We start from the raw sequence: 15,296 nt of genomic DNA, 5'->3' as shown, positions 1-15,296 counted from the left end.
CAGTGTCAGACTTTATTTGGGGGGCTCCAAAATGACTGTAGATGTTGACTGCAGCCATGAAATTTAAAGAAATTAAAATATTTGGAAGAAAGGTTATGACCAACCTAGATAGCATATTGAAAAGGCAGAGACATTACTTTGCCAACAAATGTCCTTCTAGTCAAGGCTATGGTTCTTCCAGTAGTCATGTATGGATGTGAGAGTTGGACTGTGAAGAAAGCTGAGCACTGAAGAATTGATGCTTTTGAACTGTGGTGTTGGAGAAGACTCTTGAGTCCCTTGGACTGCAAGGACATCCAACCAGTCCATTCTGAAGGAGATCAGCCCTGGGTGTTCTTTGCAAGGAATGGTGCTAAAGCTGAAACTCCAGTACTTTGGCCACCTCATGAGTGAGTTGACTCACTGGAAAAGACTCTGATGCTGGGAGGGATTGGGGGCAGGAGGAGAAGGGGACGACAGAGGACGAGATGACTGGATGGCGTCACCAACTTGATGGACTTGAGTCTGAGTGAACTCCAGGAAATGGTGATGGACAGGAGGCCTGGCGAGCTGTGATTCATGGTGTCACAAAGAGTAGGACACGACTGAGCGACTGAAGTGAACTGAACTGAACAGAGTTGTTATTCTGACATTTTAGTAATACAGCAGACATTTGTTTCGCTTGGTTCAACTAACCTGAGTTTGATGAAGCCATCTCACTTTTTCTCTGGGAAACCACTCTCCCTCAGTGAGATCCTAATGAAATTACCTCTGCATACACATGGACGCACACACACATTCCCTCAGCTCATCGTGACTACTCTGTAGCCCAACTTCCTGTTAACAATGATTGGTTTCAAGTAGACATCTGATCCAAAATTCAGTGGTTTCCCAGTCTCTTTGACAAGTGGTGCTGGGAGAACTAGACAGCCATATGTTAAAGGAAAGAGAAATCCAAGTGAAAATCACAATGAGGTATTTATTACCTCACACCTGTCAGAATGACTGTCATAAAAAAAGAACACAAATAACACATTGGCAAGAAAGCAGAGAGAAGGAAACCGTCGTACACTGTTGGCGAATATGTAAATTGGTGCGGCCTCTGTGGAAAATAGTATGGAGATTTCTCAAAAAAAATAGAGAGCTACCATATGACCCAGCAATTCATCTTCTGGATATATATCTGAAAAATTTTTTTGAAAAAATACATGGGCAAATGAAGGAATATGTAAAGATAGAGAACCAAGGCCCCCTACATTGGGAGCTCAGATTCTTAGCCGCCAGACCACCAGGGAAATCCCAATAGTTCTTTTAGTTTTCCTTTTTCTTATTTGGTATCCATGATGTGAATATACCATAAATTTAACTTTTCACTTCTTGAAGGACATTTTGGTTGTTTCTATTTTGAGGACATTGCAAATAAAATCACTACACACATTCACATACAGGTTTTGCGTGTTGAGCTCTTTTCATTGATTTTTCTGTCATTTACAAGAACTGAAAGCATTTTGAATAAAACAAGCAGAAAAATAGCAGAAGCGTGTAGGAAGGAAAATTTTCTCCATCCTTACATATTCCTCATTTGCAGTCAGAGAGCACTATATAAGCCATGTTCCTTCATGGGGTTGACTGGATACGAATTTCAAGATCTGAACTTGGAGAAAAGTTGTAAAAATCTCTATACCCTGTGAATTCTCCAATCCAGATCTCATGTCTACTTCTCAGCTGAGATGTGAGGGATTAGTTTTTCCCAAAACTCCCAACATGTAATACTTCTTTGTACTATATGACTTCTCAAAGATATGGCCAGGTTTAAGTTCTTCACATAATTAAACTGATAATTTTTTTTATTATATCAGAGTGCTCACTTAAACTCTATGGTCTGTTCATGTTCACTCTATTCCTTCTTTCTTCCTTTCATATACATATACACCAAACAATATCCTGAGTTTCTGAATTAAATCACTCCCATGTACAGACGAACCATAGCTGCATCATTCAATTCCACTTATCCTCAAGTTTCCACCCCCATTTCAAACACACCTTTATTATAATGATCAGTGTTTTTTTCCACATTGGTACATGACTGAATGTGTGGATCACAATAAACTGTGGAAAATTCTGAAAGAGATGGGAATACCAGACCACCTAACCTGCCCCTTGAGAAATCTGTATGCAGGTCAGGAAGCAACAGTTAGAACTGGACATAGAACAACAGACTGGTTCCAAATAGGAAAAGGAGTATGTCAAGGCTGTATATTGTCACCCTGCTTATTTAACTTCTATGCAGAGTACATCATGAGAAACGCTGGGCTGGAAGAAGCACAAGCTGGCATCAAGATTGCCAGGAGAAATATCAAACACCTCAGATATGCAGATGACACCACCCTTATGGCAGAAAGTGAAGAGGAGCTAAAAAGCCTCTTGATGAAAGTGAAAGAGGAGAGTGAAAAAAATTGGCTTAAAGCTCAACATTCAGAAAACAAAGATCATGGCATCCGGTCCCATCACTTCATGGGAAATAGATGGGGAAACAGTGAAAACAGTGTCAGACTTTATTTTGGGGGGCTCCAAAATCACTGCAGATGGTGATTGCAGCCAGGAAATTAAAAGACGCTTATTCCTTGGAAGAAAAGTTATGACCAACCTAGATAGTATATTCAAAAGCAGAGATATTGCTTTGCCGACTAAGGTCCGTCTAGTCAAGGCTATGGTTTTTCCAGTGGTCATGTATGGATGTGAGAGTTGGACTGTGAAGAAGGCTGAGCACCGAAGAATTGATGCATTTGAACTGTGGTGTTGGAGAAGACGCTTGAGAGTCCCTTGGACTGCAAGGAGAGCCAAGCAGTCCATTCTGAAGGAGATCAGCCCTGGGATTTCTTTGGAAGGAATGATGCTAAAGCTGAAGCTCCAGTACTTTGGCCACCTCATGCGAAGAGTTGACTCATTGGAAAAGACTCTGATGCTGGGAGGGATTGGGGGCAGGAGGAGGAGGGGACAACCAAGGATGAGATGGCTGGATGGCATCACGGACTCAATGGACGTGAGTCTGAGTGAACCCCAAGAGTTGGTGATGGACAGGGAGGCCTGGTGTGCTGCGATTCATGGGGTCACAAAGAGTCGGACACGACTGAGTGACTGAACTGAACTGACTGACATGACTGAAATGTACGATTTTTACATTACTGTTCTTTACCTATCTATCTCATAAAATTCCAACTTTCCCTCATAAACATCCTTACATCTTTTCCTAATATGCTGAAAAAAAAAGTCAAGTATTAGCATGAACAGAGCTTGCATTTCTCTGCCTGGCCATCACTGGCACAAAAGCAGCAAAGCCGGCAGGGATATATGGTATCAAAAACAGATACACATGCTGAAAAAAGGTAGAACATCCATCAGTAATTCTAAAAACTATGTATTTTGGTCATCTTTCACTTGGATTTTTTCCAAAAGCAGTGTTTAGCTGCAAGTTAATGCATCTTCCAAGAGCCCCCCAGAGACTTTCCCACGAGACCATAAATTATTCCAGCAGTTGGGTGCTTATACTACTGAAGGCTCAGCATCCATGATCCTACCTCGCTTTCAGAGCTTGTAATGAGAGAGGCTTCCCTCTTGTTTACCTTTTCAGTTATGAAGCAGTGATCAAGCCTGTTAGCTCTTTGTGGCCCCAGCCAGCCAACAGTATTCTCTGAAATACTTTAAATACTTGGATGATCTTGACTAGTGAAGAAATGTACTGTTGCTATTCCCCATTTCGGGAAAACTTTAAAAGATGAGACTTAAGAATTAATTAAATTAGATAAGCTATGCAGGTGAATTTTAGTGTTTCTTTTTGACCAATGCTTTTTTTTTTAATGTTTATTTTTTTGCTGTGCTAGCTCTTTGTTCTGCACATTGGCTTTCTCTAGCTGGGGCAAGCAAGGGCTTCTCTCTAGTTGGAATGGCTTCCCTTGTGGAGCACGGACTCAGTAATTGAGACACACAAGCTTAGTTCCCCTGCAGCGTGTGGAATCTTCCCAGGCCAGGGATTGAACCTGTGTCCCCTGCATTGACAGATGGATTCTTAACCACTGAACCACCAGGGAAGTCTCAACACAATATTTTTGATTTCTGTAACAATGATGTTTCCTGGGAGATTGCTTTCTCATGACTGACTATAAGTTTAATTTCATAGGCGATACAGTGTAATGAACTTTCGGTTTTATTTAGTAGTCATAATAACTCTGTAGATCAACTCATTCTCCCTCCCCAAAAAAGAAATGATGGATAACAATTCATGATATTAAGCATCTTTTGTAGGTATTGGGTAGGTTTCATCATCTTTCTTTCCCACTATTGAAAGTTAATTTTTAACTAAGGGTGGTGGGAAGTGATGGCTGTCAGAATTAGTTGGAACTCATTTCAAAATTCTCCATCTGTCAGTAGTTCAGCATCATTGCTCATAGTCCCAAGATGATACAGTTGATTGCAGAGAAATGACATCTCCAGGTGAAATCCATTTACAAAAGTAAACTAATTCCCAGCAATGACCTTAATGACCATTAGAGAGAGTCCCTCATCAACCAAAAGCTGCAAAGGGAAGAGGAATGCAATCATTCACTTGGCATGCACCAGACATGAACATTTTCTAGTTTTTTTCCCAATTCATTTAATGCTCATTTAGAAATATGCACTCAGAAGGACTTGATATTTCATTCTTTTATAAACTGTAAACACATCACAGTGGTATTTGGATATCTTACAGACTTTGTCTGTAAACAGAAGTTGCTTCAAGGCATATTCCAGATACTTACTGGTACAAAATTTTAGATGCTTAACAAGTTCTTCAAATGAATGGCAATAATTTTTAACATTTGGATAAGAAAACCACATTTGGTACAATGAAAAATGTTGTAGTTATTTACTTTTTGGTGACCATCATAAAGGCTATGGAACACATTTGTAAGATAAATCCTGATTTATAGATAGTTTCATGATACCTTGAAACATCTATATCTGAAACATATTTGAATAAAAATTCAAGATTCTAGATCCTATCATATTGTCTAATGCCAGATGGAATGGAACATAATATTGCACAACTTAGCATGACTCAACAATGCAAGTGGTTTGGACTTAGAATGTTTTTCAATTAGAAGTGTCATTAGAAAGAAAAATGCTAGTGTTGGGGGAATGGAGAAAACCTATTCCTGAATAACCAATTCTTCAGACTACTATATTGATGAGATCAGTTGTAGTATTAGCAGACATGTAATAGAATGGACCTTTTGTATTCAAACATGTCTGTTTGTGAAAGGACCAATCAGCCTGTCCACGGGTGTATGTTAAGAAGCATTCACAACTGGTTGAAAAGTCAGTGAAAAAAAAATCACTGATGCAAACATGAACTGTATACACTGTAGATGAAAAGAAAAAGCTGAGTAGAAAAATACTCATTGTAAATATTAATGTGGTAATTAGACTTCGAAACCTTAGATTTGGTATTATAAAATTAATCTATACACATTAGGTTCAGAAGAGTCATTTATATTTATTTTACTTAACTTAAATCAGAGCCAGTAGTCAAATAGGTTTGCATAGCAGTAAATGTTGGGCAGAACCCATTGTGTTATTTGAAGGTCTTTCTTGGGAGTGAGCAGTTTCTATTTAGAGTGTGAAAAACAAAAAAGAAGTTACTTCACTTAAAAAAGAATAAGTCAGTATTTAATACTCCATCACACTTTAGTCATGTGATGTTCATGGCAACCAGGCTATAAACTCTGTGAAATCCAAGATCATATCACTTTTGTTCCCCCTGTTCAAGAAATCCAGTGGGAGGCCCTACCATGGTTCATGTTTGGCATTTCCCAGAGAAAAGCAAGCTGCTTCATTTAGAGGAACACATCTCCAATGCTGTACAGATTGCACCATGAATTTTGTTTTTCACCAGCAATTTTTTTCAAAGTGATTTATTTATTATAACTGTCTTTTAAAATATATTCTGACTTCTCCAGAGGGGCTTGGGTCATATGTTCTATATCTCTCAGGTAGTGAGTGAGTCATGCAACTTGAGAAATGTATGCCATTTCTCCCCTCTGTGTGGGCAGTGGGAGTGTGACTATATCATTCTTAGCAAGGCTCTCATTTTAGCCCTAAACATTGAATTGTTTAATAATAACTTAGGTTGAAGGTTTTTAAAAATCACATCTTAACATATTGAACTTTCCTGTAATGTTAAGATTATTAAATAATCACCTTGAGTTATAACTGTAATTGTTTATAGAGTATTTTTAGCTAAAAGTAAAGAATTCTTTCTTTTGCTGAATTAAAACTCATGCTACACATCTATTAGACAGCTTTTATTAACCCTGTGTGGGCTTCCCTGGTGGCTCAGATGACAAAGAATCTGCCTACAATGCAGGAGATCTGGGTTCAATCCCTGGGTCAAGAAGATCCAAGAGAATGGCTACCCACTCCAGTATTCTTGCCTGGAGAATCCCATGGACAGAGGAGCCTGCAGGGCTACAGTCCATGCAGTTGCAAAAGGTCAGACACGACTAAGTGAATAAAACAACAACAATTAACCCTGTATAAGTTTACCTCTTGAATATGCTTAGAAGTCTAGGTTCTGTATTATAGTCTCATTTTTCTGTCTATTGACTCATAGAAGAAAGAAAAAATTACATTTGTAGATGTAAATAAAATGATCAGAAATGAGGAAATGGGATGTTCTGGTTATTTGAATTCGGAATTTAATCATTTTTTAAATTTGTGATTTTAAGCTTTTTTCATTTTGACACTCATTGTTGAAGACTGCTATTAGAACCTTGGAGTAAGAAGGAATATTAGTAGTTTCTCATCTGTCCTTCCATGCAGTTCTAGAATTCTTTCTCTGGTATTATTACCTCTTCCTGAAAAGTTTAATGGATCAGAAATTAATCTCTTTGCAAGATAGCACACTCCATTAATGGTACACTGTGTTCAGTTCAGTTCAGTCGCTCAGTCGTGTCCGACTCTTTGCAACCCCATGAATCGCAGCACACCAGGCCTCCCTGTCCATCACCATCTCCCGGAGTTCACTCAGACTCACGTCCATTGAGTCCGTGATGCCATCCAGCCATCTCATCCTCTGTCATCCCCTTCTCCTCCTGCCCCCAATCCCTCCCAGCATCAGAGTCTTTTCCAATGAGTCAACTCTTCTCATGAGATGGCCAAAGTACTGGAGTTTCAGCTTTAGCATCATTCCTTCCAAAGAAATCCCAGGGCTGATCTCCTTCAGAATGGACTGGTTGGATCTCCTTGCAGTCCAAGGGACTCTCAAGAGTCTTCTCCAACACCACAGTTCAAAAGCATCAACTCTTCAGCACTCAGCTTTCTTCACAGTCCAACTCTCACATCCATACAAGACCACTGGAAAAACCATAGCCTTGACTAGACAGACCTTTGTTGGCAAAGTAATGTCTCTGCTTAAACTTCTAATTTATGTAGAATCCAAATCTGACCCACTGAAACTTTGGACCACTGGTTTCAGTTCTGTTTTTGCAAGCAATAAGGCTACACCTTTTGCTCCCATTTTACCACTTATGCTGCCGCTGCTGCTGCTGTTAAGTCGCTTCAGTCGTGTCCAACTCTGTGCAGCCCCATAGACGGCATCCCACTAGGCTCCCCCGTCCCTGGGATTCTCCAGGCAAGAACACTGGAGTGGGTTGCCATTTCCTTTTCCAATGCATGAAAGTGAAAAGTGAAAGAAGTCGCTCAGTCACGTCCGACTCGTAGCGATCCCATGGACTCACTTATACTTGATGTAAAATTTTGTGCAGTATCATTAACTGTTATTACAAGTACTTACTAACATGACTGGGAAACATCAATCCATTTCCTGATTGATAGCATATGCTGTGTGAGTCAAAAATGCCTTCAGTTCCAAGGAAAAGAATACTCAACTATAATAGTGTAAGAAGTGAGAGCTGACTTTTTCACATATTAGAAATCGAGATAACTAATTGCTGGTGTTTGTTCAGTAGCTCAGCAACACTCAGTAGTTTTCTCTGCAATCCTCTTGGTCTTTCTTGTCACTGTCTATATTTAAGGCAAGAAGAAAAAGAAAGTGGAAGGTTTTACCCAGATATATCTCTTTTTCAAAAAGACAAAAGCTTTCCCCCAAAATGCTCCAACTGGGCTGTATGGCTTATTTACAGTTTTGTTCTTAGCCCTTAACAGAATGTGACGCCCTGCAAGTAATCGCAAAATGTGACATTAATACATGAATAAATGTCTTACATCAACACTGCCATGTGAATAAAACTGTGGCTTTAGAGGAATTCAGACCAGAGAGGGAATAAATGTAAAATCAAAATACGAAACAATCAAAAAGCTCTCAGTCCTCTTTGAAGGAGACAAGAAAGCCACCGTAAAGAAAGTACTATAGTGAGATTTGTTTAAATGCTGCTTGGTTGCTTTCTAGTCATTTAAAACTTTCTAGTTATTTAAAGGGGACTGTAATGCTAACCATTTGGTAATAGTTATTTTCAAATAAAATAAAAATATTAAACATAAGATAAATGATCAATAAATTTTTCAGTTCAGTTCAGTCCAGTCGTTCAGTCATGTCCGGCTCTCTGCGACTCCATGGACTGCACCACACCAGGCCTCCCTGTCTGTCACCAACTCCCAGAGTTTACTCAAACCCATGTCCCCAGGGATCGAACCCATGTCTCCTGCTTGACAGGTGGATTCTTTACCACTGAGCCACCTAGGAAACACTTTTTCCTATATATTTGAGTGTAAATATGTCCTATAGTACAGTTACAGTTCAGTTGCTCAGTCATGTCTGACTCTTTGCCACCCCATGAGCTGTAGCACGCCAGGCTTCCCTGTCTATCACCAACTCCCAGAGCTTGCTCAAATTCATATCCATCAAGTCAGTGAGGCCATCCAACCATCTCATCCTCTGTTGTCCCCTTCTCCTCCTGCCTTCAATCTTTCCCAGCATCAGTCTTTTCCAGAGAGTCAGCTCTTCTCATCAGGTGGCCAAACTATTGGAGTTTCAGCTTCAGCATCAGTTCTTCCAGTGAATATTCAGGACTGATTTCCTTTAGGATGGACTGGCTGGATCTCCTTGCAGTCCAAGGGACTCTCAAGAATCTTCTCCAACACCACAGTTCAGAAGCATCAATTCTTCAGCACTCAGCTTGCTTTACAGTCCAGTTCCCACATCCATACATGACTACTGGAAAAACCATAGCTTTGACTAAACAGAACTTTGTTGGCAAAGTAATGTCTTTGCTTTTTAATATGCTGTCTAGGTTGGGTGTAGCTTTCCTTCCAAGGAGTAAGCATCTTTTCATTTCATGGCTGCAGTCACCATCTGCAGTGATTTTGGAGCCCAAGAAAATAAAGTCTGTCACTGTTTCCATTGTTTCCCCATCTATTCTCCATGAAGTGATGGGACTGGATACAATGATCTTAGTTTTTTGATTGTTGAGTTTTAAGCCAATTTTTTCACTCTCCTCTTTCACCTTCATCAAGAGGCTCTTTAGTTCTTCTTCGCTTTTTGCCCAAGAGAAAAGCAAAGTTGTGTCATCTGCATATCTGAGGATATTGATATTTCTCCTAGAAACAATCTTTATTCCAGCTTGTGCTTCATCCAGTCCAGCATTTCTTATGATGTACTCTGCATATAAGTTAAATAAGCAGAGTGACAATATACAGCCTTGACGTACTCCTCCCAATTTGGAACCAGTCTGTTGTTCCACGTCCGGTCCTAACTGTTGCTTCTTAACCTGCAAACAGATTTCTCAGGAGGCAGGTCAGGTGGTCTGGTATTCCCATCTCTTGAAGAATTTTCCACAGTTTGTTGTGATCCACACAAAGGCTTTAGCATAGTCAATAAAGCAAAAGTAGATGTTTTTCTGGAACTCTCTTGCTTTTTCTATGATCCAATGGTTGTGGGCAATTTGACCTCTGGTTCCTTTGCCTTTTCTAAATCCAGCTTGAACATCTGGAAGTTCTTGGTCGGCGTACCGTTCAGAGTCATGGCATTAGAGTTATGCCGCTTTAGACTTCCCTGCTAACTCAGTTGGTAAAGAATCCACCTGCAACGCAGGAGACCATGGTTTAATTCCTGGGTTGGGAAGATCCCCTAAAGAAGGGATAGACTACCCACTCCAATATTCTCAGGCTTCCCTTGTGACTCAGCTGGCAAAGAATCCTCTGCAGTGTGGGAGACCTGGGTTCAATCACTGGGTTGGGAAGGTCCCCTGGAGAAGGGAACAGCTACTCACTCCAGTATTCTGGCCGCAAAGAATCAGACATGACTGAGCAACTTTCACCAATATGTCATATAGGTTGAGCTATATGAAATCACCATTTGAATACTTTTTCCTACAAACCAAGAATTTCATATGGATCAATCTAATATTGCCTTCTCTTTGTCTTGCTTGTTCTATACTTCCTTTTTCCCTCGTGGTTGCCCTCTATTAGACTGTATTTATCACATTTTTCTCTCTTAGTTTGAAAGTATGGATTATTTTACTACTAATGATGACACCAAAAATTACATCATGCATCACTGACTTACTACAGTCTAATGACTTGGTTTTTTCACCTCTTCTTAGACAAAACAACGATCACCACAACCTCTTTTTACCCTCACTTGACGTACATGCTTTTGTTTTATATATGAATTTGTCCTGTATTTAACTTGTAAACAAAATTATATTGTATACAATGTTTACTTGAATTTACTCACATCATTTTACATTTTGGTTGATTTTCATCCTTTGTCAGACTCTTCTTTTGACCCGAGAACTCCCCTTTAGTCCAGTTCATTTTGTGAACTCTATGAGTTTTTATTTACTTGGGACTGTCTTATTACACTTTTATTCTTTTTTAAATTAAATTGAAATATAATTAACATATAACATTGTAGTACTTTAGAAGTACAGCATAATGGTTTTATTTATATAGTGAAATATATGTATGTGTATATATATGTTTGCATAACATCCATCACCACACAGGTACTTTTTTTCTCGTGATGAGTACTTTTAAGATCTACTGTCTTAGCAGTTTTCAAATATGCATGACAATATTGTTGACTACGGGCTTCCTGGGTGACACAGTGGTAAAGAATCCTCCTGCCAATGCAGGAGACGGAAGAGAACAGGTTTGGTGCCCGGGTTGGGAAAATTCCCCTGGAGTAGGAAATGACAACTGACTCCAGTATTTTGGCCAGGAAAACTCCATGGACAGGGAAGTCTGGGAGACCACAGTCCGTGGAGTTGCAGAGTCAGACACAACTGAACACACACACACACACACACACACACACACACACATTGTTAACTATAGTTACCATACTATACATTGTGTGTGTTAGTAGCTCAGTCATTTCCGACTCTTTGCAACCCCTGTAGCCTGCCAGGCTCCTCCATCCATGGAATTCTTCAGGCAAGAATATTGGAGTGGATTGCCATTTCCTTCTCCAGATCCTATACATAACATTGCTCCAGAACTTTTCTATCTTATAACTGGAAGTTTTTACCTTTTGATCAACTTTGCCCATTTCACTGTATTCTTGATGAATCTTAACTTGTTATAGAATTCTGGGTTGCTAAGTGTTTATGTACTTTAATGACTTCATTTCATTGGTTTCAACTTTAGTTCATAAAACATCAATGTCAATCCTACCGCTGCTCTTTTTTAAATTTATTTTTTAATTGAAGGATAATTGCTTTACAGAATTTGTTGTTTTCTGTCAAACCTCAACATGAATCAACCATAGGTATATATACATCCCCTCCCTTTTGAACCTCCTTTTAAAAATAATCTTTTTTCTGAATGCTGTTAAGATTTTCTCTTTAACTTTAGCTTTCTACAAATTTCCTATATGTGAGTGTATTTTTTCCTTTTCCTTTTTATTTTTCAGTCATACATGGAAGTGCTTGGACAGCTTGAATCTGTGCATTTTATTAGTGAGGAAAATTTTCAAGGACGATTTTTAAATGTTCTTTTTAACTATTATATTTCATTGTGTTCATGACACCATCAGTTATAACTTATGTAACCAAGAATAGGAAAAATAAACCCATGCTCAACTAAACTTTGGCATATACCCTTGTCATTTAAAATTTTTATCTCATGCTTGTTGTAGAAGTTCTTTTTTGTAGACAAAATTGTGTTATATATCAGTGTTCATACCTGTATTAGTCAGGATTCTCCAGAGAAACAGAAACAACAGGCAGTGAATATTTATAGACAGAGATTTATTTTAGGAATTTGCTTATGTGTTAGTGGAGGCTTCCTGAGTCCAAAATCTGCTGGGGAAACCTGGCAAGGTGCAGACTCTGGAGAGTTACAGTTAGAATCCTAAAGCGGGCTGTTGGAGAATTCCTTCTTGCTTAAGGGAGGTGAGCCTTTTAGTTCTATTCAAACCTTCAGTGGGTTGCCCACCCTCACTGTGGAGGGCAATCTCCTTTACTCCTAGTCCACCAATTTAAATGTAAATCTTATCCAAAAACAGCTGACAGAAACATCCAGAATAATGTCTGACCCATATCTGAGCATTGTTGTTTAGCCAAGTTAACACATAATTAACCATCATACTACCCAACAGGGAAAATAAAAGCAAAAGAAATTACCTACACAGCTATTCTGAAAACTTCTTGCCACGAAGAATCCAAGTCTTTTAAATTACTTTTTGGCTGTCTACGTACGTTGTTGTTGTTTAGTCGCTCAGTTGTGTCCAACTCTTTGTAACCCCATGGACTGCAGCACATCAGGCTTCCCTGTCCTTCACTATCTGCCAGAGTTTGCTCAAACTCATGTCCGTTGAATCGGTGATTCCATCCAACCATTTCATCCTCTGTTGTCCCCTTTTCCCCCTGCCTTCAATCTTTCCCAGCATTAGGGTCTTTTCCAATGAGTTGCTTTTCACGTCAGGTAGCCAAAGTATTGGAGCTTCAGCTTCACATCAGTCCTTCCAATGAATATTCTGTATATAACATTTCCTCAAAGATTCCATAAAGGAAATAAAAGCTGTCAGTGACTGGCTTTGAAATTATGTAGAAACAACATACTACGGACTTGTCCTTGGAAATGTTGTTAAACACGTCTGATCCATCTCCTTTACCCCTTCCCCATCAATATTTTGTTTCCCAGTAGTTGGTAAGTGTGCTCCACTATTGTCTTCGAATTTTTCTTCCAAGCCACTGACCCCTGTTCTGAAAGTCTGATGTTTTCACTTGATACTCACATGCACAGGCAGTGAAAATTGATAACCACTGTCCAGCTCCAATGAAAGTAAAACACATGCTGATTCCAGAAGATAAAATGTGAAAAAAAAAATGTATCTCAGCAACAATGAAATAACTGATAGCCCCTGCCTTTTCTCTCTCTCCTCTTTTTCTAGGACTCCAATTAAATGATACTAAACATGTATTTAAGCATGTTTCTCCCTTATATTCCATCCTTTCTTTGATGCTAAATCATACCTTTGGGGTTCTTAATTTCTTATTGCATTTTTCAGTTCTAGCATTTCTAGTCGATACTCTTGCAAATAAGCGATGTCCTGATTTTTACCGTTCCCAATTATTTGTTGAAATTTTTGTCTTTTATCTCCAAGAGTATCACAGATACTGTTTTGCAGTTATAGTTTATGAAAGACAAAGGGATTTTTTATTAGTAATTGAATGCACTGTATGGAACACAAACCATATTGCGTGACTCCCAACTGTATATGCTGCTGCTGCTGCTGCGAAGTCGCTTCAATCGTGTCCAACTCTGTGACCCCATAGATGGCAGCCCACCAGGCTCCCCCGTCCCTGGGATTCTCCAGGCAAGAACACTGGAGCGGGTTGCCATTTCCTTCTCCAGTGCATGAAAGTGAAAAGTGAAAGTGAAGTTGCTCAGCCGTGTCCGACTCTTAGCGACCTCATGGACTGCAGCCTACCAGGCTCCTCCATCCATGGGATTTTCCAGGCAAGAGTACTGGAATGGGGTGCCTTTGCCTTCTCCGCGCAACTGTATATAGTGTACTATAAATAGTTACAACAGATTGTAAAGAATTGATGGTGGATTCTGCTATCAGATTCTTGTTCCTCCCTGCTAAGGAAGTCGTGAGGCTTAGTGGTCATGAGCAAAGTGAGTTAAACAGACATGCATTTGAGTTCTGGCTGTGGAATCTTGGGCAGTTACTTTAATGCAGGAGACTCAAGAGTCGCAGGGTTCTATCCCTGGGTTGGGAATATTCCCTTTAGGAGGAAATGGCAATCCACTCCAGTATTCTTGACTGGAAAATCTCATGGACAGAGGAGCCTGGCAGGCTACAGTATGACAGGGGGTTACAAGGAGTTGGACAAGACTTAGCTACTGTGCACAAACACTGTCTTTATCAATACAATTAAGATTATAACAATAGTGATCTCAAAGGATTGTATTGGTTCTAGTTAGAGTAGGTAAGTATGGATCGAATATGCAGGGCACCACTTTAGTCACATAGTATCGGACAAATGTTCTCTTTAATTATTAGGAAATTGGTGGTGACCACCAACGCCTTATCTGGGACAGTCTTTGTTTTCCTTCAGGAATTCTGTATCACTGGCGCTGTGATGTCTGCTGTTTCTTCCAGGATCTTTCCACTGAGTCTTGATCTTTGCTGATGCATTTGCCTGAAAGTTTGTGCTTAAGGTACATCTTTGATTTCTATTTAGTCTTTATCCACGAATACACAATCTAGTAAGTCTTGCTTCCTTTCCTTTCATCTTGCTCTGCAAAATGCTGGCCATGCATCATGCTGCAGGTTTCTGTCTCTCTAATGGGAACTGAGGGGGCAGAGAGGAGGAAGAGAGCAGTCATGGGAAGAATTGGAAAAGAACATGTAAATTCCCTCTGGCAATACAAGTTACTTCCTGTCCACAGTCCAAATCAGAAACAGATCCTCCAGCGCATAGAAACAAGGGTGCTGAGATAACTCCTGGGCCACTCCACACACATGGCTCCTAGAGCAGACACACAGGTGTTTTCCGCTGTTTCGTGTGTTTCTGTTATTTATACGCACATTTCAAATCTCCAAAGCAGGATGGGGAGTTGTGCCCACCAGTGCATCCTGAGAGGATTATAGGGGTGCCCCAGGCCATCCTAAAAATGAAAAATGTCAGCTGCTGTGTGGAAAACTGGGTTCAATGTGGACTAACCCCAGGAGATGCCCTAATGCTGTGAAAACGCAGAATCCTCAAGATGACATCTTATTTGCCTTCTGTCTCCTTAAAACTGACTGCAAGCAAGTTCTAATTAGTTGAGTTTAGGGTAATAAAATGTAATTTCTATGAAGATAA

This window comes from Oryx dammah, unplaced genomic scaffold (genome assembly GCF_014754425.2).
Source record: "Oryx dammah isolate SB20612 unplaced genomic scaffold, SCBI_Odam_1.1 HiC_scaffold_17, whole genome shotgun sequence".
Lineage (NCBI taxonomy): Eukaryota > Metazoa > Chordata > Mammalia > Artiodactyla > Bovidae > Oryx > Oryx dammah.
Note: the sequence above shows the minus strand (reverse complement) of the source record.